The following is a 27,235-nucleotide window of genomic DNA, read 5'->3' as shown; positions in this document are numbered from 1 at the left end:
GACCCCACCCCACCTGCACAGGGTGGGTTCTCAAGCAGTGTTCTCATGCACTGCTGTGGTCAGGGAATGTGTCTATTTTTTCCTCTCCTCCTCCCCATCCCCCCCCACAACCCTACCTCCTTCCCCTCCCTACAGCAGTTGTATATATTTGTATAGATTTATTACTCTATTTTACTTTTACACACTATTCTATTTATTTTGTTAATGATGCACATATAGCTATAATTCTATTTATTCTGCCGGTTTTGACACCTGTCTACTAGTTTTGTTGTGTGTCTCCCCCTTCTAGACTGTGAGCCTATTGTTGGGTAAGCGCTCAATAAATACAACTGAATGAATGAAATTGTACTCTCCCAAGGGCTTAGTACAGTGCTTTACACACAGTAAGCGCTCAAAAAATGTGACTGAATGAATGAATGATAGAGCACAGGCCTGAATGTCTGAAGGACCTGGGTTCTAATGTTGGCTCTGCACTTGTCTTCCATGTGACCTTGGGCAATTCACTTCACTTCTCTGTACCTCAGTTTCATTATCTGTAAAATAGATATTAAGACTGTGAACCCCACGTGGGACAGGGACTGTGTCCAACCTGATTAGCTTGTATCTACCCCAGTGCTTAGTACAGTACCTGACATGTAATACGCACTTAACACATACAGTAAAAAAAGAAAAAGAAAAAAAACTATTGTTTGCTAGCCACAATGTCATGAGCAAGAATCAACCTGACTGTAGTATTCAGGGGTTTCTGTTGTTGAAATTAATGAGTTGGTGGTCAGGGTAGTGAGGCCAATCATAAGCCAGAGATAAACTGCAAATGAAAATGAAGGGAACATGCCTGCTAAAGAATTCTCTCCATCATTTTAGGGTCTGTTGATTTTCGGCCTTTAGATTGCCCCAGGGAAGAAAATGTGCCGATTTCTGGGATAATATTGGCATTTATTGGGTACTCATTCTTTGAAAGGCACTGTACTAATTCAGTTTGTCACAGTTCCTGTCCTCCACGGGGCTCCCGGTCTAAGAGGGAGCGAGAGCAGGGATTTTATCACTATTTTACAAATGAGGAAACTGAGGCCTAGAGAAGTTGAGAGACTTATCCAAATTCATCCAGCAGGCCACTGGCAGAACTAGGACTAGAATTTGGGTCTCATGATTCACAGTACCGGCTCTCTAACCTTCAGGCCCCAAACGAGTGTGAGGGCTTAGTCTTGGGAGGGGTGGGGCCCACTGAGTGGTGGCAGAAGGTAAGATTGAGGACGGGGACCACAGTACATCCCATCAGGCATTACTCTGGGTCTCAGCTTCAAGTTGGGGATGCATGTGCTAGCTGGGAGCCGTTATGTCCCAGAGGAGAACACGTGGACCAGGGCACAACTTATTTGACCAGTACAATTAGTCAGGTATGTACTGTCCTCGTTACCGGAAAGCAGCAAGGTGGATTTTAAAACTGTTTGGTATCGGATCGCGGAGGGGACAACGTCCATTTGCAACAAGCAAGTTGGAGCAAAGGTGTCAGGGGAACAGCATGAGCATGAACCAGTTGGGTCCAAATCAAATTCTTGATTGCACAAATGGACCCTGTGGCCAAGGACTGCTGCCTGCCGACCCCCAGGGTCCGTTTGTGAGGTTGGGCAGGGGAGTGAAAGAAAGAACAGCCAGCTGATCTCTTCAGCAGAGTCAGTCTGACAGCTAAGCTCTCCTCCAGTAAACAGCTACTCTCGGTGACACGGAGGTGGGGACAGATTAGCTTTTTAACGAGATGATTTCAATGCTTCAGAGGATCAGAAACCTTCCTTTGACAGGTGTCAGAGCATGGGAACTTTGCTAGATTCGTCTTGATTTCTCAGGGCAAGGTTTTCATTGATTGCATTGAGACCAAAAAGTCAGTCAAATGGTGGAGGAAAGGGAGGGACTGTAGCCTGTAAGCTCCTTGTGGGCAGTCAACTTTACTGGACTTGCCCAAGTGCTTAGTACAGTGCTCTGCACACATAGTAAGCACTCAGTAAATACCACTGATTACTGCATTCAGAGGTCTGACTCACCTTGAGCTGCAGGAACTGTGAGAGGAGAAAAGGTTTGTTCTGTTCGGATGATGATTATGGTACTCGTTAAGCATATAGTATGTACCAAGCACTGTTCTAAGCACTGAGGTAGATATAAGTTAATGAGGTTGGACACAGTCCCTGCCCCGTACGGGGCTCACGTTGCTGGAGGGGACAGGGCGATACAGTAGCAGAGCTGCTTGGAAACTGGCCCACATGACTCCCTACCCCAGCATCTCCAAAGAGGAGGACTATTCAAGTAATCAGTGGTATTAATAAATGCCTGTGCCAAGCGGAGCACTTGGGAGAGAAACAGAGTGGCCTAATGGATGGTTCATAAGCCTGGGAGTCAGAAGGATGTGGGTTCTAATCCTGCCTCTGCCACTTGTCTACTGTGTGACCTTGGACAAGTCACTTAACTTCTTGGTCCCTCAGTTACATCATCGGTAAAACAGAGATTAAAACTGTGAGCCCAATGTGGGCCATGGACCCTGCCCTATCTGATTTAGCTTGTATATACCCCAGATATATATGTGTTAAGTATCTATAGTACACATAGTGAGTGCCTAACAAATACAAAAAAAAAAGTTAGTAGAGACAAGTATTGCCCCCAGGTAGCTTACAGTCTAGCTTTCAATCAACGGTTGATGAAGTCACATCACTAATCTATGCCTCATTTACCTCCTCTGTAAAATGAGGATTAAGGCAGTGAACCCCATTTGGGACATGGACTGTGTCCAACCTGACTAGGTTATATCTACCCCACTGCTTAGTACAGTGTCTGGCGCATAGCAAGCACTTAACACATGTCATAAAAAAAATCATTTCCGTGGCCTGAATCACCCCACTGCCTTTGTCATTCCTTTCCCTTTCTACCCTTCCCTCTCTTCTCCTCCCCAGCTTCTCTTAAGGCAAGAGACTGTGCCCAATCTGATTATCTCGTATGCACCTCAGTGCTTAGTGCACTGCTTAACACAGAGTAAGCACTTAATAAACACCATCCAGTCAATCCATCAGTGGTGTTTTTTGAGTGCTTACTATGTGCAGCGTATTGTACTAGCCTCTTGGGCAAGTAGAACAGAGTTGGTAGAAATGCTCCCTGCCCACAAGAAGCTCTCAATCTAGAGGGGGAGACAGACATGAAAATAAATTATGGCTATGTATGTATGTGCTGTGGAGCTGAGGGTGGGGTGAATATCGAGTCCATTTGAGAGTATAGACCCAAGGATATACGTGACAAGAGAGCAGCTGGGCTTGTCCCATGGTTGATGAAAGTCCCCCTCTCAGGCTGGTGCTCAGCTCCTCAACAATCCCACTACCTCATTTGAAAAGGAACCTTTTACCCACTTGTCAGTACTGTGAGACAGCCATGATCATTAAGGATCTAGTCACCCTGTTCCTCAGACTTCAGTACTCCTCACTTTGGAGATGAACCCGTTCCTTTTCCCCGGCTCCACAAGGTACTTCTGACAGAAATCATTCACCCTGTCAGTTCCATACTGCACAGCAACCAGCGTGAGCAAGCGGTGGCAGTTTACAATAGATAAAGAAGGCAATTAATACGCCTACTAATTCAGCTAACTCCAAACTCTTGAGAGTAATCAAAAGGTCCCGCACAAGGAAAGTTGACAGGGTGGTGATTTTCTGAACGTTGCATAATGACTTTCTTTTCCACGTTGAGTGAAACATGTGGGACAGGAGGGTATTTTAGGATAGCACTTATTGTTCCTATGTGCTGGCAATTTGCTTTTTAATCCTCTCGTTTTATGCACTCCGTGGTGGGTTTCTTCCTCTACACAAACTTGGGGAGTGTGTTGGGGATTTATCTGTTAGAATGAGAGAGGAAGGAGATAATAAGTTATTATTTTCCCCTCCGGGGATTCAGGCACATCAGTCAATTCATCAATAGTATTTATTGTGGATGCAGAACAGCAGGTCGAGTGATTTGGCTGAGCGTTTGAACCATGGAGTTCAAAGACTATGAGCTCCATATGGCATGGAGATGGTTTCTGTTCTGGTTATCGTATATCCACCCCAGTGCTTATTTCAGTACCTAGTGCCTAGTATGTGCTTAACAAATAATAACAATAATAATATTGATATTAATAATAATATTAATAATATTGAAGGCATTTATTAAGTGCTTACTATGTGCAAAGCATTAATTCTTTCATTCAATCGTATTTATTGAGCGATTACTGTGTGCAGAGCACTGTACTAAGCGCTGGGGAGGTTACAAGGTGATTAGGTTGTCCCATGTGGGGCTCACAATCTTAATCCCCATTTTACAGATGAGGTAACTGAGGCACAGAGAAGTTAAGTGACTTGCCCACAGTCACACAGCTGACAAGTGGCGGAGTTGGGATTTGAACCCATGACCTCTGACTACAAAGCCCGTGCTTTTTCCACTGAGCCACGCTGCTTCTCTGACATGGTAGAAACAATCTCAGCCCTTGAAATTACAGTCCACAAGGGAATCGAGTCTCTCCCTATGGCAGAAATGTGCTCAGTCAGGCTCTTTGGGTTGGGCCCACTGGTGCTCATTAGGTGTTCCTGAGGCCTGGACTTCTGCCCGCCTTGGAGTCAGAGAGCTTGATTGTGTGGGTGAGTTTGCGGCCTGGGCTGCCTGGTTTAGCATCATTTTAGGACCCTGCTCTGAGTTGGTACCTTCGGGCAGCCCGCGGGTTCTTGACCTATGGGCTCTTGGTTCCCTATGAATCTGCTGCTTCTGTTACCTCACCAGCCTCCACCACCACAGTGGAGTTGTCCTTTGCTTCAGAGGCAATGCTGCTCACGATGAGATGGCATCCCCAGACTGAGTCCCCTCCTTCCTCTTCCCCTCCTCCCCCTCCCCATCCCCCCACCTTACCTAGTTCCCCTCCCAATAGCACCTGTATATATGTTTGTACAATTTATTACTCTATTTTACTTGTACATATTTACTATTCTATTCATTTTATTTTGTTAATACATTTTGTTTTGTTGTCTGTCTCCCCCTTCTAGTGATGGCATTTATTAAGCGCTTACTATGTGCAAAGCACTGGTCTAAGCGCTGGGGAAGTTACAAGGTGATCAGGTTGTCCCTTGGGGGCTCACAGTCTTCATCCCCATTTTACAGATGAGGTAACTGAGGCCCAGAGAAGTGAAGTGACTTGCCCAAAGTCACACAGCTGACAATTGGTGGAGCCGGGATTTGAACCCATGACCTCTGACTCCAAAGCCCATGCTCTTTTCCACTGAGCCACGCTGCTTCTCAAGACTAGACTGTGAGCCCGCTGTTGGGTAGGGACCGTCTCTATATGCTGCCAACTTGTACTTCCCAAGCTCTTAGTTCAGTGCTCTGCACACAGTAAGTGCTCAACAAATACGATTGAATGAATGAATGAATGCATCCAGGGGTGTGAGAGACACTGCCTCGCGTGCTCTTACACCGTGTCCGCGAAGATCCACTCGGGCACATTTCTGGCCCCTTGCCATTTTAGCGGACACAGCTCAGATGGCAAGGTGAGAGTGGGGAAAGGTATGCCCTACTGCCATCAGGACCTGTGCCCCGAGTCGTGTTTGCCAAAGCAGTGATGCTTTGCAAGGAACCATCCTCACTCCCCCACATTAGGTGTTGCGATAAGCCTAGGAGAGTGAGTGGGAGCACTTCCCAGTCAAATGCAATTACTCTTATCGGGGCCAGGGAAGAACCTAAGGTAGACAATCAGAGGAAAAGACTCCTCAACATTCTCCAAATCTGAGAGAAAATCTTCAGTGCTCCACTGGTCCTTATCTTTCAGATGTAAGCAGGAAATATGCTTAATTAGGTTGTAAAAACTGAGTAGCCCCCACTGGCTGTCCCCCGGCTATGCTAGCGTTCTGGGATATTTCCTGAAAGGACTCACTGAGGAAGATTATAATTAAGGAATAACCAAGCAAGAGGAAACCCTGAGGCATGCAGTCCCAATAGACCAGGTAGCAAATCTCAGAACTTCACATTGTTATATTTAATAAGTTAGAAAAATATTGAGTTGGATGCAGGCAATTAATCATAAGGCCTTCCTCCCTCTCTTTTTCTACCAAATAGTGTGATTTCAAATACTTTAGAATTGAGGAATTAATGTGACATTCATTTGATAAAATAACTGGACACATGCGAACAGAATTACCAAATCAACAGCAGCAGTGTGGCCCAGTGAATAGAGCATAGGCCTGGGAGTCAGAGGACCTGGGTTCTAATCCTGACTCTGCCACTTGTCTGCTATGTGATCTTGTGCAAGTCACTTCACTTCTCTGTGCCTCAGTTACCTCATCTGTAAAATAGGAATTAAGACTGTGAGCCCCACGTGGGACAACATGACTACTGTGTATTTACCCCGGCGTTTAGAACAGTGCTTGGCACATAGTAAGTGCTTAACAAATACCATAATAATTATTATTATTACTCCTTCCTATTTAGACTATGAGCCGCACGTAGGACCTGATTATCTTGTATCTACCCCGAGCTTAATATAATGCTTGGCAAATAGTATGTGCTTACAGGTGCCACAGTTGTTGTTATTATCAGCAGACTTCATTTTGGTATGGCATATCTATACACTACTTGGGATATAAAGTCATCCCAGAGCACTTTTACTTCCTCTTATCTAAATGGTTTAGATGTGCTAATATATAGAAATTACTCTCTAATGAAAAGCAATGTGGCCCAGTGGAAAGAGAAGGGGCCTGAGAGTCAGAGGACCTGGATTCTAATCCTTGCTGCACCACTTGTCTGCTGGGTGACTTTAGGCAAATCACTTAACTTCTCTATGCCCCAGTTCCCTCACTGGCAAAATGAGGATTCAAGACCTACTTAGACTGTGAGCTCCATGTGGGAACTGATTATTTTGTTTCTATCCCAGCGCTTAATACAGTGCTTGGCATAAAGTAAGTAATAAATATCATTGATTTTATTATTGTCATTATTAGCAGAGTTCATTGTGGTGTGACATATATTTACTCTATTCGGGATATGAACTCAGCCCTGAATCACTTCATACATCCTCTAATCTAACTGGTTTAGAAGTGATAGTTAGAAGTTACTAAGCAGCATGTCCTACTGGAAAGAGCACAGACCTGGGAGTTGGAGGACCTGGGTTCTCATTTCAACTCTACCACTTACCTACTGTATGACTTTAGGCAAGTCCCTTAACTTCTCTGTGCCTCAGTTACCTCATCTATAAAATGGGGATTTAGATTATGAGCCCCATGTGGGACATGTTGGTAGGTGTCCAATCTGATTAGCTCGTATCTATCTCAGCGCCTAGTTCAGTGCCTGGCTCGTAATACGCACTTAAAAAATATCCTAAAAAAAGAGTTTAGATGGGCTACCTGTCTTCTCTTGAAAAGAGAAGAAAAAAAATTCTTTTCTCATCAGGAACCACGTTTCATGTTGCTAGTTTTCTTGTCATATGCTGTTGTCGTGCCCGACCCATGGTGACTCCATGGACGCATCTCCCAAAATACCCCACCTCCAATCATTCTGGTAGTATATCCATAGAGTTTTCTTGGTAAAAATCCAGAAGCGGTTTACCATTGCCTCCTTCCACGCAGTACACATGAGTCTCCACCCTCGACTCCCTCCCATGCCACTGCTGCCCAGTACAAGAGAGCTTTGCTTGTAGCAGATTGCCTTCCACTCGCTAGCCACTGCCCAAGCTAGGAATGGAATGGGTATGCCTCTGCTTGACTCTCCCTCCCATACTTGAGGATGGTAGAGTACTGGAAACTCTCCAGGTGCGACCCTGAGAGGAGAATGTTGCTAGTTACATGATGCTAATCTCTGATAATTATCATTGGTTTAGCTGCAGGGCTGTTTTGTGGAAAACTTCACTCCACTGGCCAAAAGAATGCCAACAACTGGTCAGAAAACTCTGACACACAGGAATGAACCTTGGAATGTTCATATCAGTGTCACAGGGTGGACTCTGATTAGGGCAAGGGATTCACTGACAGTCATTTGTCCTGTAGATTGGGCTCAGGTGGGATGAGGATTGGGTGAGTTTGGGACAAGGGTTGGGCATGGATTGGACATAGGCTGGACTAGTGGGTGTGGATTAGTTGTGGGTTGGTTGAGTGTGAGGCATGGATTGGATGTGGGTTGGAGGTGTGTTGGTCTTGGGTTGTGTGTTACCTGGTGTCATTCGGGCATTACCTATGGCTTTCTGAAGGCTTCTGAAGAGGGTGACTTCATGCCCTAACTTGAAGAAGTTCATAATCTCGCTGGCTTGTAACTCCTGATCATGTTCACCGTCTCTTGAGTGGCACGCACCACTCCTTTTTTAGCTCTGTATTCTGAGCTAAGGAAGAATCCCTGTAACAGAAGCTTAGCTTAACAAACTCAAGATTGAAACACAGGGATGAGAGGGGGCAAACACAAAAGAATATGCAGAAAGTGCTGGTCTTCTTCAATTTATCTGCCAGAAACAGAATCTGATGGATGAGACATTTGACTTGGGAAAGATATACTGAAGTTCAGAATGGGTTAACAGTTATTACCCATGACCTTTAAGCAACTGAAAGATCAGATAAGCACCTCCAACTTAATGTGCTTATCAGAAACCTATAAATCGCTTTAGTCCGTAAACTGGAAGGCTTACAGGAATTTTTGTGATCTTTCTTACTTTCTAGCTCTATGGAGGTCAGGTCACTTACAGAATACTCGAAGAATCAGGCTGCTTGGTTTCTCAGCCTGCACTCCATCAAAGGATGTAACCATAAAGCCCACCAGACTTTCGTGAATTTTGAAAATGTATTTGGGTTTCATCTTAAGTTGAGTGTGAAGGTTCAAATTTGCTGTTATTTTCTACACGATGGATTTCCCGTCAGTTCCCAACAGGTCCTTTTATAGGTGGCTAATAATGATGACAATTACTTTATTACCTACCTCTTGTGTGGAGAATAATTGAGGTTTAGAACAGGTCAAGTAAAGAATAGTGAAGTAAGCAAAAAAGGCGGTGTTCCGGGTTTCTTTCCCCAGGAAAACCAGAATCCTGTCAGCATGTTTGATGTCTTGATTGTTGCAAGAAAGTGTGATCAAGCCAGTCAGATAGACAGTTGTTACTTGCTTTTCTGGGGAGAAAGATGTGTTAGGTAGAGACTTCAAGTGCTTAGTACAGTGCTTTGCACACAGTAAGCACTCAATAATTATGATTGAATGAATGGACTTTGGCCCCATGAAAAACCAGGCACTGCTGGAAAGCACCCCTTGAGGGTAGGAAGAGATCATGGACAGAGGTGAAACTCCCAGGTGCAGCTTCTACTCCCTGGCATTTAAGGAGGATTCTCACCTGTCACAGCCCCTAACCCTCCAACTCCTAGCAAGCCCCAGACCCAAACTAAACCATTGCCTTCTTCACCCTTCTCATCCTCAATAGCAGTCTCACATGTCCATATCCATAATTTATTTATTTCTATTGGTGTCTGCCCCCCGCCCCCACACTCCTTTAGACTGAAAGCTCATTTTGGGCAGGGAGTGGATCTACTAGCTCTGTTTTATTGTTCTTTTCTAAGTGCTCTGTGCACAGTAAGCAATTTGTAAGCACTTCACAAGTTGAATGACTGATCTCTTGAAAACCTCCATTTATGTACATCGACATCCTCAAAATCCCATCTACTGAAATCTTCAGTGACCCCGAAGAGTGCTCCTTAAACCTAAAGGTCTAGAAACGAAACTTCTTCCAGCCCTCCCTTTATGCCATTAAACATGGCGTTAGTATTGATTGGTAATCACTCAGGACACAACTAGTGCTGATATAAAAACAAATTGCATCCGCAATTGCATTTAAATAGCAGCTTCATTTTGGCCTACCCCATTCCGTGTGTGTGGAGACCATTTTTTTTCCTCTCTGTAACTTATGTTTTTCTAAATTTCTCAAACCTATTTTAATCAGTTATGCCTGGACTGTATAATTTGAAATTTCTAGAACAGAGGTGCGTGCACATTGAACAGAGGAGTTAATTGGAAGCAGTCCACAATCACTTGTAAGTTTCTGCAGCTTAATAAAATCAGAAACGCATACCCACAAAAAAACTTAAGGAAATTCCATCCTTAATTATCCTGGCCATGCTTGGGACTGGAGCCATCTCTTCACTAGGAAATATTCAGACCTTGCATATCTTTTTGGAATTATTAGATGTAGAAAATGAAATGAGCCTTTATTAAATAGATTCACTATCTTCTGTGCATTTGATATTCACCCCAACTTCAGCCCCACTGCACTTACATACATATCTGTAATTTGTTTTCATGTCTGACTCCCCACTTGTAGGCTGTAAGCTCCTCATGGGCTGGGAATGTGTTTACCAACTCTGTTACATAATGATGGCATTTGTTAAGCCCTTACTATGTGTCAGGCACTTTTATAAGCACTGGATAGAGTCAAGCTAATCAGGTTGGATACAGTCCCTGTTCCATATGGGGCTCACGATCTTCATCCCCGTTTTAGAGATGAGGTAATTGAGGCACAGAGACATTAAGTGACTCGCCCAGAGTCACAAAGCAGACAATCCTGGTGGAGCCAGGATTAGAACCCAAGTCCTTCTGATGCCCAGGCCCATGCTCTATCCACTAGGCGATGCTGCTTCCCAAGAGAATCCTCTGGAGAATACTATATTCTCCCAAACATTTAGTAGAGGGTTCTGCACACAGTGAGCATTCACTGACTACCATTGATCAATTGATTTGGACTGTCTGTTTCGGGGAAAATTGTCCCAGAAAATACCATCTGAGAGGAAGCTGAAAATGATCTGTCTGCCCTAAAAAACTTTAGGATCTGTAACTCGGATTGACTATAACCTCATCTTTACAGACACCGTCAACTTGGCCCCTGAGCCCTCAAACATTTGGCTCCCATCCCCTCTCCTTAGTTGGCGTCTTCTGTTGGCCATACAATTTACTCCTGGATCGCAGCATTGTGGGTACCCTGTGATCCGCCTGGATCTGAGGTGGCATCTGCCCTGCTGAAGGAAACCACTCGGAGCTCCCTTCTTCAGGCTGTGGGACATTTCTCTGTCTCGCTCTATTCCCAGCCATCGACTTTTCATTGGATAATAAAAAGGGATGTCAGATAAGAACAATGATTGTGAAATATGGCCACCAATTCACACTATTTGATAAAGTACAGAGCAAGGTAATCTCCAAGACAAATGGGTCAAATATATTTCCTATGAAATGTTTTATCCGTTGGGCTTTATGCCCAAAGAACCTTCATCCACCAAAATGCCACAAAAATCTGATGCTGCATATGCACAATAGCAAGCAGTCATTGAGCTAGGAATGACCCACCACTGCCCAACCACAGGGCACAAACCAGATGGGCAATTGCAATGTGATGGATGGCTTTCAAGGTGCTGTTTCCAGAGAAACTGGTGTGCCTGGTGGATTTGGGCGGATGCCGTTAATCAGCATTCATCATTATCACTGGTATTCATTGAGTGCTTACTATATGCAAAGCACCGTGCTAAAGGGTTGTGCAAGTACCACAGAGTGGGCAGTCACTTCCCCTGTCCACAATGGGTATATGGTGTAGAGGAGGAGGCAGCTGAATTTATAATTGTAATAATGATATCATATGAGAATTATTATATAATTAAAATGTAATCTGTTCAACATATAATAATATTCGTGGTACTTGTTGAGTGCTTACTATATGCCAGTCACTGTTCTAAGTGCTGTTATAATAGCAACATGATACAATGTTTATAATCTATAACTTATAAGTACAGAAGTGCTGAGGGGTTGAGGGTAGAGTGAATGTCAAATGCCCAGTGTCACAGATCCAAGTGCAGAAATGATGCAGAAGGTAGGTAGAGACAGGGGCTATGGAGGAGAGAGACTGAAGGACTTTTTTTGTTTCTTTTCATGGTATTTGTTAAGTGCTTACTATGTGCCAGGCACTGAACTAAGCATTGTGCTATTCATTCATTCGTGCATTCAATTGTATTTATTGAGTGCTAACTGTGGGCAGAGCACTGCACTAAGTACTTGGGACATTACAATACAACAATAAACAGGCACATTCCCTGCCCACAGTCAGCTTACAGGCTGCGATGGGAGACAGAAATCAATGCAAATAAATAAATTACAGATATGTACACAAGTATTTGGGGGCTGGGGGCCGGGGGGAGAACAAAGAGAGCAAGTCAGGGCCACGCAGAAGGGAGTGGGAGATGAGGAAGGGGGTCTGAGTCTGGGAAGGCCTCTTGGAGGAGATGTGTCTTCAATAAGACTTTGAAGTGGGGTTGATATAGCTATGCTCCATATGGGGCTCCCAAGGTGCTCACGAGGCTTTCTGGCTCTTCCCTGGGGTGCCTAGAATGGCCTTGGGAGGGTCTTCACATCAGAAGCAGAATGGCCTAGTGAATAGAGCATGGGAGTCAAAAGGTCAGGGGTTCTAATCCTGGCTCCGCCTCTAGTCTGCTGACTTCACTTCTCAGTGCCTCAGTTCCCTCATCTGTAAATGGGGATTAAGGCCATGAGCCCTATGTGGGACAGGGACTGTGCCCAACCTGATTATCTTGTCTCTGTTCCAGTGCTTAGAATAGTGCCTGGATATAGAAAGCACTTAACAAATACCAAAATTATTACCTCTGTCATTATCTCATTTCTAGTTCTTCTCTGTGCCTCCCCAGAGAGATAAGGGGAGTAGGCATAGGGAAACACAACACATTCCATCAGAGAAGGTTTGACCCCACGTGATTGCATCTTGACTTTGACATGATTTTTTAATGAACTTCATCTGTTGAAGCCAAGAACTTAGGTGGAGTCAGGAGGAAGAGGAAGTAATAGTATCAGTTTAATAAATCAATTTGGGAGTTTAAAAAATGGATTGCTGCGGGGTGACTGGTGGAATATCTTGTTTAAGATGAATAATTACATTAGAATCCAGTAATTAATGGAGCAGAGATACGTATTTTTATGAGGAACCGCTATCGCAGGGAGGCATTTCAAAAAATCCTGTCAAGTAGAAGAGGTGCCCTGACTAATTTTTCAGTTCAGTGATTTCCTTTGCAGCAGGAATCACACAGTGGAGATTTAGAAAAAAACCCTTTGCTCTAACCAAGGTGATTTTGGGTAAGGAAAAAAAAAGTAGGAAAATGGAACATAAATTTCCTAAAATCTATGCACTTTAGGAGGGGGAAGGTGACCCATTTTAGATCTGTCTGTACAAGATTTCATTGGATGTTTTACCTTGACAGAGGGATTATGGGCTTTACAGTAGCTATTGTAATCAAATTGAAGGAGAGTCAATTTGGAAGAATTCAGGTTCTGGTACCCGGAGAGATAGTGGCAGGTTTTCAACTTGGTCTTTCTTCATTCTGAAGAGCTTAAGGTAGGGTAAAGAGTGAGCTGTTCCTCTCAGGGCTTGGGGAAAATGTCAACTCACTCTTTCCTCCTCCAGGAAGACAAGAATGCTGAATTTCCTCATGGAGAAGGGGTGGGCGAAGGGAAGTTTGGAAGGCATTGGCATCTGCATCCTGGGAGGTCCAAGATAACTGGAATCGGATGAGGATCATGAAGCTAGGTTCACTTTGAGACCGAGGGACCGACAAAGCAGGGGCCATGCTTGATCCATGTGGCACAGGGACCGTGTGTGGCCTGATTGTTTCTTAAATAACTTAACCTCTCTGGGCTGCAATTTCTTCATCTGTAAAATGGGGGTAAAATACCTGTTCCTCTTCCTTCTTCTAAGGCCCAGTTGAGATAGGAATTCTAGCCAGTCTGATGATCTTGTTTGGTATTAAGCATTTACTCTGTGCCAAGCACTGGACTAACTAGTAAATTCAGTGCTAAGTACGAATTTAGGTGCCTGGAGCCGGAGTCTGATGTGGGTCCTGTCCTCATTGTATAGTCCTCTGACACCAGTCAATCAATCATATTTACCGAGCAGGTACTGTTTGCTGAGCATTGTACTAAGCACTTGGAAGAGAAGCAGCATGCTGTAGGAAATACAGCACGGATCTTGGAGTCAGAAGGTCATGGGTTCTAATCCCAGCTCCACCAACATCTGCTTGTGACCTTGGGCAAGGCACTTCACTTTTCTGGCCCTCAGTTACCACATCTGTAAAAGGGAATGAGAGTGCGAGCCCCACGTGGGACAGGGACTATGTCAAACCCAATTTGCTTGTATCCACCCGGTGTTTAGTACAGTGCCTGGCAGAGAATAAGTACTCAACAAATACCGTAATTATTAATTATTACTATTACAATATGACAGCAGATCCATGCAGATAGGTTCTGGGTCCCGGGGTCCACTCAGCTGTGCTTAGCATCGCCTGGGGAGGAGTGGGCCTTGGTTGGGGGCTCTGCTGGGCCCAGATTGGCCCCTCTAGACTGTAAGCTCTTCGAGGGCAGGGAAAGTGTCTGTTTAGTGTTATATTGTACTCTCCCAAGAGCTTAGTACATTGCTCTGCAAACAGTCAGTGCTCAAATTTGATTGATTAATCCCTTTAATCACCCCTCCCTCAGCCCCACAGCACTTATGTCCATATCTGTCTTTTATTTATATTCATGTCTGTATCCTCCTCTGGACTGTAGGCTCGTTGCAGGGTAGGGAAGATGTCTACCAACTCGATTGTACTGTGCTCTCCCAAGCGCTTAGTACAGTGCTCTGCACACAGTAAGCACTCCATAAACATGATTGGTTGATTGATTCCCGGGATTCAGGCTGCAACAAGGAGAATCTACACAAGCCATGCTGTGGGGTGCTTTGACTGACAGCACCTGTCCTTGCTGCAAGCAGGCCCTTGCCCTGGCCCAGGGCTGGTAGATCCATCTAATCTTCAGTTCATTACTTCACTTCATTCATTCATTCACTCAGTTGTATTTATTGAGTGCTTACTACCTATCTCACCTGGCTCACAGGTGACTACACCCTGTTATCTCTTTGTTCCACTTTCCACTGCCACTCTTCATAAATCATTGCCCCCTGGCTGCTTCCCCTTTGAATCATAAAGTCCCTGAGTTAAGTCAGGCCACCAGTCTCCCCACCTTGAAAGCCTTCTTAAGGTCAAGCCTCCTCCAAGAGGTCTTCCCTCATTAAGCCCTCTTTTCCCCAGCTTGCTCTCCCTTCTGCATCATCTTTGTACTTGGATCTCTATTTGGACACTTGATATTTGCCCCACCTCCAACCCCACAACAGTTATCTACATATCTTTAAATTATATATTTTAAATCATTCATTTATTACTAATGTCTGTCTCGCCCTCTAGACTGTAAGCTCACTGTGGTCAGGGAACTTGCTTACTAATTGTTATATCGTACTCTCCCAAGTGCTCAATACAGAGCTCTGCACGCAGTAAGTGCTCAGTAAATATCACTGATTGATTCTGACCTGGTTGTCTCTACCCCAGTACTTAGGGCAGCGCTTGACACAGAGCAAGCACTTAACAAATACCACATGTATCATTACTATCAATATTGACCACACTCTTCTCAGACCTTAAATCACCACCTTGATCCTGAAGAATATTCCTAGCTCATTAATGGGTATTTGCAAATGAGGCTCGAAGCAAATTGCTCCCTCTGTTCAGGAGATAAGGAGAGTCTGAAGAGATTTATACCAGCGAGGCTTTAATTTTTATTGGCATTTATATCTTCCCTCTGAGATTTCAGGGAGAAATGGAATCAAATCAGGTCAGACAAGTACAAATGAGAAGGTATTGCTTCAAAGCGCCTGACGACCAAGCGCCTAAACCCAAATTAAACACGAGTAAACCACCGTCGCCATCCATCGGGTGATTCACGGAGAGGGAATACAGAGAGGGGATTCAGACCATCTGGGCATCAGGAAAGGAGGAAAAGAAATCTGAGCATTATGGTGAATTTATTTTCTTGAGAAGCTCATCCGGTCTAGTTTATCTAGGCTCAGCCGGCGGGTTCTAACCCATCATGAGCCGGCAGCCAATGGAAATGCTGCCTTCAGGCGCCACACATAGCTGAGCCCAAAAGCCTGTAGGAAGAATTCATGCCCCGATGCTATCTATTGGGTGTTAGCTGCTCTTCCCATTTGCAAAAGACAGAGGGGTAAGCAAACAGTAGCTTCCGGCTGCCAGGCCTTCTGCCTGCTCTTCTGCCTCCTTAAGCCATGGTTTTTAAAATCCCAGGGCTCAGGCAGTGGATGGCCTCTCTCTGCCTGCTCTGCTCCCGTTTTTCCCCCCAACTCCCTCTGACAAGAACATATCCCCCCCGCATCTCTAGGCTGGCCTTTGGCTTCGAAGGCAGCACCCGCGACTGTTCTCTCCACAGTCAAAAGGATAAACATTTCAGAATTTACCGATCATAAGGCGGAATCTGCATTATTACACTAACATCGAGGACTCTAAAGGGAAGTGAAATATAGCATTTTTCATCTAACCCTTCCGCTCTCTAAATTACAGGCTTGGCGCACTGCGATACTCGGGCTGGGGCTATGGAAATGGCAAGGGGAGATTTGAATTCCAGTCGGAGCTGTGTGCTGAATAGAGGCCCTTTTTCTCGCAAAGGAGTAGGCTTCTCTGATGAGACTCCACTTCTGTCCCCGATGGCTGGGAACAGCGAGAGGCCTGGGCCTTTGTTAATGAGGTCTCTTTTCAGCCGTTCTCTCCTGGATGGGAATGCGACCTCCAGGGGCCGGAGCGAGTGGGACCAGTGGATGAATCCTGAGCCCTAACCCTGAGCATCTTGCTCACTGTGTTTCACTTGCAGCCTAATCTGCCCCCAGAAGCAGCAAGATATAGTAGAAAGAGCTTGAGTCTGGGAGTCAGAGGACCTGGGTTCTAATCCCAGCTCTGCCACCTGCCTCCAATGTGACCTTGGGCAAATCACTTCACTTCTCTGGGCTTCAGTTGCCTCATCTGTAAAATGGGGTGAAGACTGTGAACCCCATGTGGTACAGGTACTGTGTCCAACCTAATTAGTTTGTATCTACCCAGTGCTTACAACAGTGCTTGACACATAGCAAGCGCTTAACAAATACGATCATTATTATTTTTAGCAGTAGTATTAGTAGTCCCAACTCTGCCAGTGCTTTTTCTGGGATCTCGGGCAAGACACTTAACTTTTCTATGCCTCAGTTCCCTCAACTGTAAAATGGGGATTTAATACTTGTTCTCCCTCCTACTTGGACTGTGAGCTCCATGCGGGACTGGGTCTGCCCTAATTAATTTGTAACCATTCAGTGTTTAGGACAGTGTTTGACACATAGGAAGCACTAAACAAATATTATATATAAAAAAAAGTGGTGACTGCATTCCTGACTGGTGGCCCAATTCGGACTTGGAGAATTTCACATTTTCCCAAAATCTTGCTCAACACCCAAGACCACCCAGTGTTCACCACTGCGATCATGAAGAACCAAGGCTAACTTGCAGGTGGATACTCCCAGGGACAGAGCTATCAATCAGTCAGTCATGGGTATTGACTGAGCACTTGCCAAATGTGTCTTGGCTTCAAAGTTCCCTGTGGGCAGGGATCAAATCTACCATCTCAGTTGCATTTTACTCTCCCAAATGCTTAGATTCATTCATTCATTCAATCGTATTAAGCACTTACTGTGTGCAAAGCGCTGTACTAAACGCTTGGGAAGTACAATTTGGCAACATATAGAGATGGTCCCTACCCAACAATGGGCTCACAGTGTAAGCACTCAATAAATAACACTGATTGAAACTCACTGAGATTTTGGAGGGAGGAACCTTGGAAGTATATGTTCAGGGACTCGAGCCGATGGATTTTTTTCATGAAGAAATATCCAGATACATTTTATAATAATAATAATGGCATTTGTTAAGTGCTTACTATGTGCCAGGCACTATACTAAGCGCTGGAGTGGATTCAAGCAAATCAGATTGGACACAGTCCCTTTTCCACTTGGGGTTCACAACCTCAATCTCCATTTTACAGATGAGGTAACTGAAGCACAGAGAAGTGACTTGCCCAAGGTCATACAGCAGAGATGTGGCAGAGCTGGGATTAGAACCCCAGACCTTCTGGCTCCCAGGCTCATGCTCTATCCACTAGGATATGTTGTGATCTTGCTGACAGACACCCCACCCCCACCTATCTCCGTCCTCCCCAAGTAGAAATAATTTGGTTTCCGGGACGGTAGCACAGCTGTTCAGTTTTCTCTGATGTTCATCTTAGCCCCTCAGCACTTCCGTGTCCTTATCTCAATCTTATTTCTCCCTGCCATATCGATTACTCTTCTGTGCTTTTAACTGGCATGTAATTGTTCTTTTCTCTTGGCTCATTTTTGGACAAGACAGGAATTGTGACTTGTGCTTTTTCTGTACATCTCCCAACTCTCCAGTATAGCACTCTGCACCCAATAAATGCTCAGGACCTTGCCCTGCTCATAATAAGCAATCAATACAGCAGTGTGAAGCAGTGTGGCCGAGTGGATAGAGCATGTGCCGGGAGTCAGAAGGATGTGGCTTCTAATCCTGGCTCTGCCACTTGTCTGCTGTGTGACACTGAGCAAGTCACTTAACTTGTCTGTGCCTCAGATACTTATCTTTGAAATAGGGAGTCCTTTTTGTGAGCCCCTTGGGGGACGTAGGCTGGGTCCAACAGGATTAGCCTGTATCTAACCCAGCAATTAGTAGAGTGCCTGGCGCATAATAAGCATTTAGCAGATACCATTTTCAAAAATGTAATGTTTTGCCCATCCTAGGGGCTCAGTGCAGTGCTCTGCCCAAGATAGGAGTTCAGTGCAGTGCTCTTAGAAATTGCTGTAGAAACTATTAGAAATAACACAAGGCATCCCCCTGATATGGGTGCTCTCTTATTCAGGAGTGTTTGTGGAAAGACCAAATCTGATTGTCCAGAGCTCTTGGAATTGATTTGAGCTCATCCTATCCCTGGCTGGGATCCCAGAGGGACTGGTCATTTGGACTTGGAGTTCCTTCTGCTTGTTGTTTTCACTGCCCTGGATTCACTCATTTGATACCCTAGGCACATGACATTAAAAAGGACCAGGAGAAAGGTTGGTTGGCTAGAGGGAAGGAAGAGCTTCCCAACTAGCAGGATGACAAAACCCTGAAATAAGGTGCCTCTCCTCAATGTCTGGTGATATACCTCTGCCCTGGATGGCTGTGCTGGTAACTTTCCCAGACCATGTGACCTCCAGAGATCCCACTCATCCTGACCATTCTGGGAATCTGGGCTTCCACCTGCCTGGAACTGTGCTGGGGGTGTGATTGACCTAACAGGGAATTCCAAGAACAATTGCATTGCGTCACTGGAGAGGATTTGTGTGTCAGAGACAACTCGGCCCATGAAGGTAGTTAGGGAGGTCTAACGTGAGGGCAGAGACCGAGGCAGCAGGGGAGAGCTGGAAGATGGGAAGGAAACCTAGAAAAAGAAAGAGAAGTGTAGGCATTTCTGAACTAAAAGCAAACCACTTAAAAGGCAGGAAAAAAGAATGGTGGGGACAGTTTGGACAGTGATTGGAACCATAAGTCTTTCTCTAGAGGGACTGAGGAGGGTTCAGGGGAAGGTCACAGGATTGCGGATCCGATTAAGCGCTCCTCATTACTGAGCAAGTGCAGAAAATCTAGTTACCCAATCGTCCCCCAGATGTTCACATCATCGAGGCGGAAAAAATAGCCGGTGCTGCAGAGGAGAGCCGATTGATTGCCCTGCCATCCGGTGCTGAATGGGAATCCAAAACTGGAAAGCCGTTTGGGGATTTTCATTTCTTTCACCCAAGCTGATGGGGCCTAGGCTCAATCCGCTCCTAGGGAATTTGTCCTTTTCATTTTGTTTGTCTCCCCATGACATTGCATTCCATCACCATCGTGACAGAAGACCTGTCAGCAATGTCATTTCCCACTGGCCATTGGCTAAGGGGAAGGAAGAAATCCATTTTAACTCATTCCCACTCACGAGAGGCTACCTGCTGTTCATTGGATGGGGATTGGATTGACGGGGCTCTTGGCTGGAAGCCCGGTCTGGGCCGGTATCTGCCTGAGACCCTCGTTGGAAGATCTTGTCACCTCTCCAGCCGGGCTGGCTACGTGTCTGTGCCTGAAGCACTGTGGGCCCTTCCATCCCATGAGCTGAGCTGGGGAGGGCCGCCCCCCTCCCACTCCATCACTAGCACTCTTCTCTTAGTGTTCTTGAGCAGGGAGGATCACATCAGCTCATTCTGACTTCCCGGCAAGGCTGCAGAGGTTGTCTGTGGCTGGAGTTTTTCCCTTCCCTTTCCTCCTCCCTTAGAAGGATGCCTGCCTGACCTGATGGACAGCTTGCAGGACGGGGAAGGTCAAGGTTGAGGGAAACCTCTGAGGAATGTGGAATGAGATCACTTGGGGGATTGGATGGACTTGTCAGGACTGAATGGCACCTTCCAAACCCATTCAGTGCCTTATATCAATGTGGCACCCCTTCAAACTCAGCTGATCAGTTTGTAAGTGGTCGAGAGCTTCATGCGCCACCCTTGGCATTCCTTTTCCTTTCCGATTCTGCCCTGCCAGTGCTGCCTGTAGGTCTCATGCTGTTGAAGCTTAAGGAAAAGAGCAAGGGACAGGGACTGTGTCTTTTAGACTGTGAGCCCACTGTTGGGTAGGGACTGTCTCTATATGTTGCCAATGTGTACTTCCCAAGTGCTTAGTACAGTGCTCTGCACATAGTAAGCGCTCAATAAATACGATTGATGATGATGATGATGACTGTGTCTGATCTGATTGTATTTTGTCTACCACAGAGCACAGCACAGTGCTTGGCGTGAAGTAAGCCCTTGACAAATTCTGCAATTACTAAATGAAAGTGTTACCCCAGGGAAAGTGTACAACTGAGTGCATTCCTAAGAGAACCCAAATTGACCAACATTTCATAGTGATTGCCAATCCACATCTGCTTCAAACAGAAACGCCTTACCATTGGCTTTAAAATCCTCAATCACCTTGCCGCCTTCTCTTTTACCTAGCTGATTTCCTACTACAAACCAGCATGATCACTTCACTCCTTTCATGCAAACTTACATGCTGTGCCTCAATCTCATCTATTTCACCACTGCCCCCTTGATCGTGGTCCTGCTTCTGACCTGGCACTCCCTCCCTCTTCGTAACTCACAAACCATCTCTCTCCCCACCTTCAGAGTTTCTCTCTCCCAAGAGGTCTTCCCAAACTAAACCCTTATTTCCCCTACTCCCTCTCCCTTCTGTGTCACCCTTGCACTTTGATTTGTACCTTTTATTCACCCCTCCCTCACCCCCAAAGCCCTTATGAACACAGCCCTCACCCTGACAGTTTAATGCCTGTCTTCCCCTGTAGATACTATGGGCAGGGAACATGTCTACCAAATCTGTTATATTGTACTCTTCTACATGCTTAGTACAGTGCCCTGAATATAGTAATTGTTCATAAACATGATTGATTAAAAACAACAAAGGGTGGGGAAATGAGAGGTCAGTCAGGGAAGTCTTCCTGGAGCCAATAGGAATTTGGAAATACTTTGAAAATGGGGAGGGTGGTTGTCTTTCGGAAATGAAGGAGGAGTAGGCTACTGGAAAGAACACTGGTCTGGGGATCTGTGGACCTTGATTCTAATCCTGGCTCTACCACTATATCTTCTGGGTGACCTTGAACAAGTCATTTCTCTTCTCTGATCCTCATTTTTCTTATCTGTAAAATGAGGATTCGATTCCTGTTCTCCCTCCATCTTAGACCATGAGTCCCATAAGGAATTGGGATGGTGTCTGACCTGATTACCTTGTATCTACCCAGAGCCTTGTGCAATGTTTGGCACACAATAAGCAATTTACAACTACCACAATTACAATTATGAGCAGAGCAATGACTGTGAGAGAGATGAGATTGAGGCACAGTGAACAAGTTGGTGTTAGAGGAGTGAAATGAGAGGGCTGGAGTGTAGTGGGAGAGGCGAAAGGCTGGGTAAGACGAGAGCCAACTGAGTGTCTTAAAACACCGAAGTGGGGAGATATACACCAAATGATTTTTTAGAAAAATGATGTCTGCAGCAGAGCAATTTGTGCGTTGGAGAGAGGAAGGTCAGTGAGGAGGTTGGTGCAATAGTTGAGGTGGGATATGACAGGTGTTTGGAACAGTGAGGTAGCAGTTTAGATGGAGAGGAAGGAGTGGATTCTAGAGATGTTGTAAGGAGGTGGTATAACTAATTAGTCTATACAAATCAACCAAAATATTTCAGAGGGAGAAGAAGGGAGCTGATTAAACCAAAATGAAGTTTGTAGCATCGTTTCCAAAGGAGTCAATGCCATAAGTAATACAGGTAATAAAATCCAGTAATGCTATTGCTTCAGCATTGAAAGAACAAGGTTTTAATCAATCAATGGTGTTTATTAAGCCCTTGCCATGTGCAGAGCACTGTATTAACAGTATCATAGAATACAGTGCAAGAGAGTTGGTAGACACGTGCCCTGCCCACGAAGCGCTTAAGTACTAGAGGGTTAGGCAGGCATTAATATAAATGAATTAATTTTGGATATATACATAAGGGCTTAGGGACAAGGGTGGGAGTGAATATCAAGTGCTGAAAAAGGTAAGAGTCAAGTGCATAGATGACACAGTAGGGGGAAGGAATAGGGGAAGAGAGGGGTTAATGAGGAAGGCCCTTCCTGAGAGATGGCCATTCCAGAACAAAATTAATGGTCAATAAAATGCCACTAGTAATAATGAAGATTCACATTCACCCGGTTGTCCTTTCAAACCAGAACTTCCCAGGAATCTCAGTGAATAGACTGTGAGCTTGTTGTGGGCAGGAATGTGTCTGTATGTTGTTACATTGTACTTTCCCAAGCACTTAGTATAGTCCTTTGCTCACAGTAAGCACTCAATAAGTATGATTGAATGAATAGAACTCCTGAGTTCTGCACATTTTTGGTGGCAATCCCATGTGGTCCCCAAACCATGCCCCTGGTTTCTCCTTAGCATGAACAGGGACCGTGTCTAACCTGTTTTTTTTCATTCACCTCAGTGCTTAGTAGAGTGTTTGGCACATAGTAAGCGCTTAATAAATACAACAATTATTATTGTTATTATCATTACAGAGATGGTTTAGGCCAAAATGAGACAAGATCGACCAGAGAAAGCTTCCGAGATGGAGCGGGTCCAGTTTATAAATCAGCTTGGTCCATCAGGATGCCATGGCCTACCCCGCTTCTGGCTCTGTCCCCTTTCCTGCTCTCCCTCTGCCCATGTTGTTGTGGAAAGGAGATGGGGAATTAAACTCCAGGTGTGTGCAATAGGGACTGAAGATATCCCATTTGATCTGGAGGGATATATGCTTCATTGCAATCTTTTTTATGGCATTTGTTTAGCACTTACTGTGTGTCAATTGTTGGAGCAGATATGAGTTAATTAGGTACCACATAGGGCTCATATTCTAAATAGGAAGAAGAACAGGTATTGAATCCCCATTTTGAGGAATCTGAGGCTCAGAGAAGTGAAGCTACTTGTCCAAGGCCACACAGCAGGCCGACTTGGATAGAGAACTCGGGTCTCCTGGCTCCCAAGGCCTGCTTTATCCACTGGCCGTGCTGCTGCCAAAATTCGTTGGTCAGGGCTGTGTATCACTGTGGGCAGAGAACATGCCTACCGACTCTATTATATTGTACTCTCCCAAGTGCTTAATAGAGTGTTCTGCACACAGTGAGCCCTCAATAAGTGTGACTGACTGAGGGCAAACTCTTTGATAAGTGTCTGGGAGAGTGTGCTAGCAACAAGATACATGATCCCTGCCCTTACCTGTGAATTCATCCACACCCTCCTCAGTAATTTATTTTGACCTCCTGCATTGTGCACGTCACTCCAGTTTGTGTGGAGGCTGCTTGAGGGCAAGGAATGCATCAGTTTGTTATTCTGTACTTCCCCAAAGCACGGTGTATACTTAATAAAAGCTTACTACTACTACTCACTGAATGGAGAATCTAGTGGAGGAGACAGACAGATGGAAATGAGCTAAGAAGTGTGAGAGCAGGAAGGAGATCAAGGACGCTACGGGAAGTCATTGCAAAATGTCAGGATGAAACAGCTGACAGAAGAGAGGAATGGCCAAATAAATACACACATGTAGATAAGAGCTAAGATTGGGAACACATTGCCTAAAGTGAAGGGTGACTGCTTTGCGCTGACAAGACTCAGTTGATTCAGAAGCTTAAGTGGGACTCTAGTCTGCTAGATGAATAAAAGGATTTCCAAATTGAAGACAAAATCCCTGCAAAACTCCTAGAAGGAGCTGGCGGAGTGGATGTCTTGGCACCCTGCCACATCCTTTCTTTTTTCCCCCGCTTTCCCTTCTGAATTGGAACAAAAGCAAATCATCTTTGGGTTTAAAGAGGAACATGTGAAAGCTTTTCATTCTGGGAAAAAAAAAATCCTCTAATTGCCATGTTATTCATACATAAAAACAGATTAATACAAGCCATATATTTCACGTTCCTTTTCTTTCAGCGTGGAAGAGGGTCAAAGGCAGGTGAGAACATCGAATTTTCCCAAGAGTAGTCTTGTCTCGGGGGTGATCTCACCAGGAGGTTCCAGATCCGTCCACTTCAGAACCAGACCCTTGCAGCCTCTGGTCTCATGCCCGTGCCCACCGCGCTGGGGTGGAATACCCATCCACCACCCAAGGGGCATGGACCACCCAAAGGGCAGCACAGCCAAAGGGCAGCGCCAGGTGCCGGGAGGGGTGATGCTTCAGGCTGGCCTCTCCTTCTGCTGCAGGCAGTATGGAAAGAGGAAGGGCTAATCCACGCAGATGTTTTACCTGTTCTGTTTATCTCACCATGTGTAATCGGATTAACTTTTATTTTTGGCCATAATTATCTCTAAACTGGTGAAATTTGGGGAGGGAGGCGCAGCTTCCATTTAATGAGAGCAAATGCGTGTAAATGGCACGCACTCTGCTGCTCTACTGATTTATGCAGAAACCAGAGAAATGGCAGCAATTAGTACAGCTTTGGCAGACAAAACACCTCTATGAACTAGCTAAAATTAGAGCTACGCCGAAATGGTTGGCTTCAAACCTGAGACAGAAGGCGAGGGCGTCGGAATGGGGTTCCGGGTCTGGCGACCTAGGGTGTTGTTTGCTGTCACTCAAGGAAGGCCATCCCCAGAACTGTGCCTTCTCCATAGGCATCCAAGGCACAAAGTTGATCTGTTTCCAACCTGATTAGCTTGTATCTACTGCAGCTTTTAGTACAGTACCTGGCACATAGTAAGTGCTTCACAAGTACCACAAAATAAAAATTTTCAAGAAAGCTTGCCACAGCAAACAGAGCAAGCAATGCTGGCCCCTACTGGGGTACAGAACTTTCTCATCTGTAAAATGGGAATAACATACTTGTTCTCCTGCCCTGTTTTAGAGTCTGGTAGCGCCTGAGGGATGGAGACTCGGTCCGGTCTGATTTTCTGATTAGCATAGAGGAAGTGCTTAACATAATGTCATGGTGATTATTATTTTGACTCTGAGTGTCAGATTTCTAGGCCAACAGGCAGGAAAGAAGGAAGGCCAACAGAAGGAAAGACAGTTGGGTTCACTGGTGGGAGACTTAATCACTTTCTTGCATAGAAGCTGCTAATTTCCAAACCACTAGTTCTTCCAATCAGTCAATCAACTGATCAATCAATCAGTGCTTTCCTTCCCTCTTTGTCCGTGTTTAGGGTGTATACGTTTGGGTTTATACTTTCCATTTCTCTGCAGGTTCAGATCCTTTGCTATTGTTTCTGCTTGATTTCCCACCAAAGCCAAAAGGAGTGGGGAGCCAGGGGTTCTTATGTTTAATTTAAAGTGCCCGGGTCAAGTCAACCCACTTACCATTAGGAAGGTGCTAAATGGCATCATGAAACATTCATGAAGCGTTGGAAGCAGGCATCAAACTGCACATCAACAGCAGGGGCTTTTTGTTCAAATACATGTGGGGGACTTTGCAGATTTTCAGCATCTCCTCCTCATGGAGTTTTTTGGAGATTTGGGGAGCCTTTTTCTTCCTTTTTCCACATGGCATGCACTTCTCGCGAAAAGTCTAACACAGCTTTCCCGAAATCTTACATAATAAAATACACCATTTTAGGAAGGAATTTTCTGGGTACTTTTTTTTTCTGGTCTTTTTCTTTCAGATGATGCAGAGAAAATTAAACAGGGCAGTTTTCTAATAAATGATAAATGAAACTGTCATGAGTTTCTGAGGTTGGGAAAGTAGCCAGGAAAATCCCAGGTTTAAATTCCTGTTGAACTCTGTTCATTCCCTCTCCCTTCAGCTCAATCATCTGGATTGTGCCTTATGCAGCATGGCCTAGTGGAAAGTGTACAGCCCCGGGACTCAGAAGACCTGAGTCTAATCCCAGCTATGCCATATACCTGCTGTGTGACCTTGGGCAAGTCACTTAACTTTTCTGTTCCTCAGTTCCTCATCTGCAATATGGGGGTTCAGTACCTGTTCTAACTCCTACTTAAACTGTGAGTCCCATGTGGCACTTAATTGTCTTATATCTACTCCAGTGCTTAGTACAGTGCTTGGCAAATTGTAGGTGCTTAGCAAATGCCACAATTATTGTTATTATTATTCTAATAATCTTTAGAGTAAGGCTAAGGAAAGCTCGAGAGTTTTAATCAGCTGTTAGCATAGGGTACTGGATGAAACATCCAGAATGAATCAGTCAATTGGTAGTATTTATTGGGAAGCAGTGTGGCATAGTGGATAGAGCACGAGCTTGGGAGTCAGAAGATCTTGGGTTCGAATCCCTGCTCCACCATCTGTCTGCTGTATGACCTTGGGCAAGTCACTTTGCTTCTCTGTGCTTTAGTTACCTCATCTGTAAAATGGGGATTGAGAATGTGAGCCCCACATGGGACACAGAAGAAGATCAATGGGACGTGGGACAGGGACCATGTCCAACTCGATTTGCTTGTATCCACCCCAGCACTTGTAGAGTGCCTGGCATATAGTAAGTGCTTAACAAGTACCATTGTTATTGTTATTATTATTGAGCACCTACTAAAAGCTCCTTGTGGGCAGGGGACATGTCTACCATCTCTGGTGTATTTTTCTCTCCCAGGCATTTAGTACAGTGCTCTGTACACAGTTCAGTGTTCAGTAAGTATCACTGATTGATTGCGGAGTACTGGATTAAGCAGTTGGGAGAGTACTGTAGTGTACATAGTCATGATGCCTGCCCTCAAATGGCATGCAGGGGAGATTGTATCCATTCTTTGCTA

General features: G+C 45.0%; 1 protein-coding gene and 1 non-coding gene across 2 annotated transcripts in view; one reads left to right on the top strand and one right to left on the bottom strand.

The window, feature by feature from the left end:
• LRP1B (LDL receptor related protein 1B) overlaps positions 1-27,235 on the top strand; it is a 564,327-nt gene that overhangs the window by 15,805 nt on the left and 521,287 nt on the right. The window lies entirely within an intron of this gene.
• On the bottom strand, positions 7,677-7,814 carry LOC119932770. The gene has a single exon (XR_005452504.1). It is a non-coding gene; the product is annotated as a small nucleolar RNA SNORA7 (small nucleolar RNA).

This window comes from Tachyglossus aculeatus, chromosome 9, assembly GCF_015852505.1.
Source record: "Tachyglossus aculeatus isolate mTacAcu1 chromosome 9, mTacAcu1.pri, whole genome shotgun sequence".
In the NCBI taxonomy this organism is placed as follows: Eukaryota; Metazoa; Chordata; class Mammalia; order Monotremata; family Tachyglossidae; genus Tachyglossus; species Tachyglossus aculeatus.
This window is presented reverse-complemented; position numbering and strand designations above follow the sequence as displayed.